We start from the raw sequence: 5,752 nt of genomic DNA on the forward strand, positions 1-5,752 counted from the left end.
GTGTGTGCGGAGGACGACGACCACGAGCGAAGCCACTTCCCGCCGACCCTCAGGTATGCTACCTCTTTTCGAGCCATAACCTTGTTCTATTGCCCCATCTGCTACGTCGTTGCATGTGGATCTTTTTCCACTCCACCATCTTCCCAATTTGCTATCCTCTACTCTGCTGGCCACGCAGACGAAAACCATAATTTGCACTATTAAAGGAAACCCTACTTCATGCAGACTAATCCATGTCTGGGTTGAATAAGGAAAGGAAGGGAGACTGTACTGTCCAAGAGAGTAGGCATCGAACCCGCATCTAGGTTGAAAAGGGGAAAATCAGTAGCTAAGGAACGAGTCTCGTGTCTCTTGGTTGAAGAAGGGTAGAAAGGCATGACAACGCAATAGAGAATGACCAGGTCGATCGGTTTGTTGTCCTCGCATAGGAAAAAGGTGGCTAAAGAGAACAAAAATGGGACCGTAATCCACATATGATGCCTGGATATTTGTTGCTCTGGGCAACCATACCTCCCTCACCACTCTGCGTCCGTGGAGGTACATCGTACTGGTGCCTCCCATGCTCTTATTGCCACTTTTTTTGTTGTTAGTATAACGCCAGCAGTCAAGTCAAGCAATGCTACTGCTAAAGTGATGCCACATTTAACTAATGCCGCTCTCAGTCTAATGCCACCCATAAATTTAAGCAATGCCATTTAATGTCACTGGATTATTTCAGGGTTAGCTGTTGATTGTGGATGTATTAAAGATTTTTCAGCTATAAGGCATTCTAATGCTGTTGCACAGCCAGTATACCAACGATGAAACTTGTTACTCCCGTCAGATTTTTGCACTGTTAATGCTTATAGATTACATACCTCACTTTCATGAGATAAGTTAATTTTTTTGTACAGTGTCACCAAAATGCCAAGGCACTGATGTCATTTTATTTTGGTTAAACTACACAGACAATTATGAAGACAAGAGGAAAGGTTAAGAGTGGGCACCTCCTCCTCCGGCTGTTCTCTTGAGGAGGTCTGTATGTTTGTCTCTAATGCCTGTCGACTACATACCTGACATCATGATGTAATGTTAAGTCATTTCCTTTTGTACAGTGTCACTGAATTGTCAAGGCGGTGATGGCATTTTATTTTAGTAGAACTGCACAAAATTTGCTTAAAAGAAGAGGAAAGGTCAGGAATGGCTCACTTTTCCAGAAAAAAACTATGTATGCCTTCCTCACATTAGCCGCTGTTGCTTTACTTATTCCTTCAAACAGGCGGTTAGAAACAGTCTTGCTACCTTTTCCCATTCAGAAATTGGAATGCTTATATTTGTGAGTCTATGCTTCAACTAGTGCCAGTTTTAGAGTAATCACACTTTCAATATCTATGCAAACAGGGATGCTCGATTTTAGTGGAACTGCACAAAAAGTCCAACTGGTTCAACATTAGGAGCATGTGTTTTTCCCAACCTTTATATCCAATTGGTGGCACTATGAGCTGTTCATTACGAAGGTACATGGTTTGCTACTATATTGCTACTCTTTTTGTACTGTCATTAGATAGTAATACTAGTGGTTTGCATGTGAATTTATTGGCAGGGTGGACCTACATTGGAGGTGCAGGATATGATTCAATGATTGGATGCTCAATTTCGGTTGTATCGATTTCATGTCTTCCATCACTGCGAACATGGATATCCTTGGTCTGATGAAGAATAGGCGCTATATTTCTACTCTAAACCAGCAAATCAATTCAGTATGAAATTGTCCAGGGCAAAACATAATTGTATCAGATTGTCTAGTGCAGAACATGATAGATGCTAAGCGGAAGAGACATGTTTAAACTGAAAATACAAGTTGTGGTATATGTTTACTAGCTGCTTGATATTTGTGCAGACAGAGATGTCTGCCCGTTGCTATTTGGCAAACCAACAAAGTGCCCGCAATTTTGGTTGAACTGCACAAGAGAATAGTATAGTCACTGCATGCAGTGCCATTTGAAAATAGACACAGAAAGATTGGATAGTCACTTCATGGACTGCAGAAAAGTAGTATTGTACTATTTATTGGCCAACACTAGGTGCTTCATTGCTTTGGTCTGATTATACAATGGACATCATTTTGCCTAAGTTAAAGTTTGTATCCCGAAAATAGTCTCGCAGTGTGATCGAGGGAAGACCAAATCATATTGCAGTGCATGTTCCTCCATCATGTCTGGTTCATTCTCATGGTTCCAGCTGTTGGTGAAACCACTTATGTTTGCAAGAGGAATGGTAGACTTCACAAACAAATTTGTCTTTCAGTCTGTACTGAATGTTGGCCAATAGAAGCATCCATGTTAGTAGGAAGAACAAATGTTTTTTTCTAGATCTTTGCTTTTGGAGCTACATATTTGTATATGATCTGTGAGTCATTGAGATGCATTAACATGTTGATCTTATGTATGGGAATCGTACTAGTTAGTCTTAGTTGCGACGCAAGATCCGAAGTGGATGATCTTTGCTATTGGAGCTACATATTTGTATATGATCTGTGAATCATTGAGATGCATTAATAGTTACTTATTTCTGTTCGCTCAGTGTTTACAAGTTACTAATCGATCACTAGCTAGCCTACAAATGTGCTCCTGGCAGTTTTATTTGCGATGCAAGATGCGAAGTGGCAGTTTTTTGAATAAAAATGCCTACCTCTAAAGAAACTGACAAGCTCGTATGCAAGCAAGTGCCTCCTATCGCACCTCTGGCAAGTCCGAGGCGAGGCGGAGGATGCCGGTGCCGGCGTTTAGCATGGACAACAGATGGCGGCCGACATCGTCTAGTTAGCTAAGAGTAAGTTAGTACTTGTATGCTACTAGAGTGTTAGTGGGAGTAGATAGTTAACTTGGCTATGATGGTTGTCAACGTGGAAGTTCAGTATTCTATATGTGGATCAAACCTGTTACTTTGGTCTGAATGTTGAACTTTCCGTTTGAACGTATGGAATGGGTTGTTATTTTTTTAAATGGGTTGTATTTGTCCTCCACGGTTTAGAGGCTGACTTGTGGGCCTAGCAAGTTGACGCGTACACAATCAATAGATGATTGTACGTGGAGAGGATGACAACAGGGACCCGCCAAGGTCATGGCAGTATGCAAGCAAGTGCCTCCTTATTTCAAGCCAATAAAAAAATGGCTCCTCCTAGTGGATTTCTAACATTTGGGTCCCATGCCATTGTCAACGTAGTCAATAAACGAGAGAATTGCACAACGAGCGGCTGACACCAGGGACCCAGCAGCTCGCCCAGTTATTTTTGTTTTGGGTTAATTTGATAAATGCCACTCCAAATATGGTGTATCCGAGAAATGCCACTGCAATTTCCAAACTTTGAAAAATGCCATTTCATGCCATTTCTAGTGGCATTTTTCGAAGTCTGGAGTGGCGTTTTTCAAAGTTTGCAAACTGCAGTGGCATTTTTCAAAGTTTGCAAAAATTGCAGTGGCATTTTTCAAAGTTTGGAAATTGCAGTGGCATTTTTATGAATCGCCATAATTGGAGTGGCATTTATCTAATTTGTTTTTGAGACGGAAGCAGGGTGTCAACTGGGCTACGCGGGACACTCTGGCCTGTCTAGACAGCCTTTTCTTTTATGTTTACCACAGACAAGCCCAGTAGTTTTTTTTCTTTCTGAAAATGGCTAGCCCAGTTTTTTTGTGATTTGTCAAGTAAGTCGCTTTATCAGGCCTGTTGGGCTGCAAATCTTTCAAGACGAGGAGAGTGGCCTATCAGTAATGAGAAATGGGCTGTACATTTTTAAAACACATCAAACTAGCAATTATTTTCAAATATCTTTTTTCATTTAGAGATTTTAAATTGCATTGATTTTTATGTGTGGACAATTTATTGGATTTTATATTGATATACATTTATTTTTAAAATCAGTCTGAATGTGACTCGAAATTTCGGGATTAAAAACAGTTCAGACCGCACCGACATATGCAAAATTTCGTATAATTTTTTAAGCGTGGCCACAATATGGGCTGTAATGCTAACATAAAGAATATGGGCTCCAAAAAACCCCGTAAGAATTAGCAAATGGGCTGTAAATTATTTGAAATAATGACAGATGGGTTGTATGCTGTTTTTCACAGATTTGAGGCTTTCCACAGATGGCCTATATACTGTTGGATGTCCATCCAACGGCCGTTGTGCTTCTTCAATCTCTGCTCTTCCTGCTCCAGCTGATCAAACAAGCGCCGACGGGACTGCCTGCTCCCTCCTCCCCGCGGCTGGCTATGCTGCCGCGCAGGCCTCACCGCCCCACTGTACTCCCATTGCTGGCCTAGCCATCCCTCTACTCACCCACACCTGCTGTTATTCTCCGGCGATGGCAGACGAACCAGTAAACCCTCGTACAGTCGTACTCCCCTCCGCATGGGAAACAAAAACAACGGCCGAGTCTTCCCTGCCTCCGTGTCATTACCTTCCTAGGCCTCGCCGTCGTCCACCGCCCTGGTGCTCTCGGCGTGGCGTGGTCAGTGTGGTCAACAACCGACATGCATCTGAAGTGGACTGTACGTGGAGAGGCTGACAGCTGGGTCCATGGCCGCACGCAAGGAAATGCCTCCTTATTACGCACAAAATAATGATTTCCTCCACCTAACATCTGGGACCCACCGAAACGGCCTCTGTATTTCACGAAAAAACATTACCGCCGCTGACAGCTCGGACACACCAGCTATATCTTCGCATGCAAGGAAGTTCCTCCTTATTATGCACAAAAAATGAATACTCCCCCTGCTAGCTGGGACCCAGCATAGTGGGCCTACTAAGTTGCGGGGGACGAAGGGCTTTGTCAACTTAGTCAATATGCACGATTCTAGCTCGACTGACCGTACGATGTCCATCCAACGGCCGTAGTGCTTCTTCAACCTCTGGTCTTCTTGCTCCAGCCGCCCAAACCAGTGCCGGTCGTGCCGCCTGCTCCTGCCTCCCGTGGTCGGCTGTGCTGCCGCGGAGGCCTCACCGCCCCCATACTCCTCCCACCGCTGGCCAGGCCATCCCTCCACGCCACTCACCCACACCCCCTGTTATTCTGCAGCGACGGCAGCCTCACACCGCAGCGAACCAGTGAACCCTCGTACTCCTCTACGCGTGGGCATCCACTGCCGCGTCTTCCCCGGCTCCGCGTCGTCCCCTTCCTAGGCCTCACCGTCGTCCACCACCCAGGTGCTCTCGGGGCGGCGTGGTAAACGTGGTCAAGGAACGACTTCCATCGGACGTGGACTGTACATGGAGAGGCTGACAGCTGGGTCCACGGCCGCAGCAAGGAAGTGCCTCCTTATTACATGCAAACTAATTATTCCTCCACCTGACAGAGGGGACCCACCGGACGGGCCACCATATTTTTCCCCCCTGACTGCTGGGACCCACCAGCTACATCTTCGCAGGCAAGGAAGTGCCTGACAGTCGAGACCCACCTGGTCGAAGCGTACGTACCGTTGTCATTCTGGTCGCGAACGTGTACGTACATATATACTGGTGGATGTAGAGGCGCGCACGTGTCGTAGTAGAGGCGGCCAGGGTGCAAGAAAGAAAATACGACCACATATGTGTACATACGGGCGGGGTCTCGAACGCCTACTCGTGCATACGTACGGCGAGGGCTCGTGTACATGGATGGGTCGGAACGGAGAAACATCGTCGTCGTCGTGTTCATGGGTCGGAATAGAATGCGTGGTCGTGTTCATCGGGAGGCTTGGACGAAAGAGGCGATGGAAATGAGGCCTGGCGT

This window comes from Triticum aestivum, chromosome 3A, assembly GCF_018294505.1.
Source record: "Triticum aestivum cultivar Chinese Spring chromosome 3A, IWGSC CS RefSeq v2.1, whole genome shotgun sequence".
Lineage (NCBI taxonomy): Eukaryota > Viridiplantae > Streptophyta > Magnoliopsida > Poales > Poaceae > Triticum > Triticum aestivum.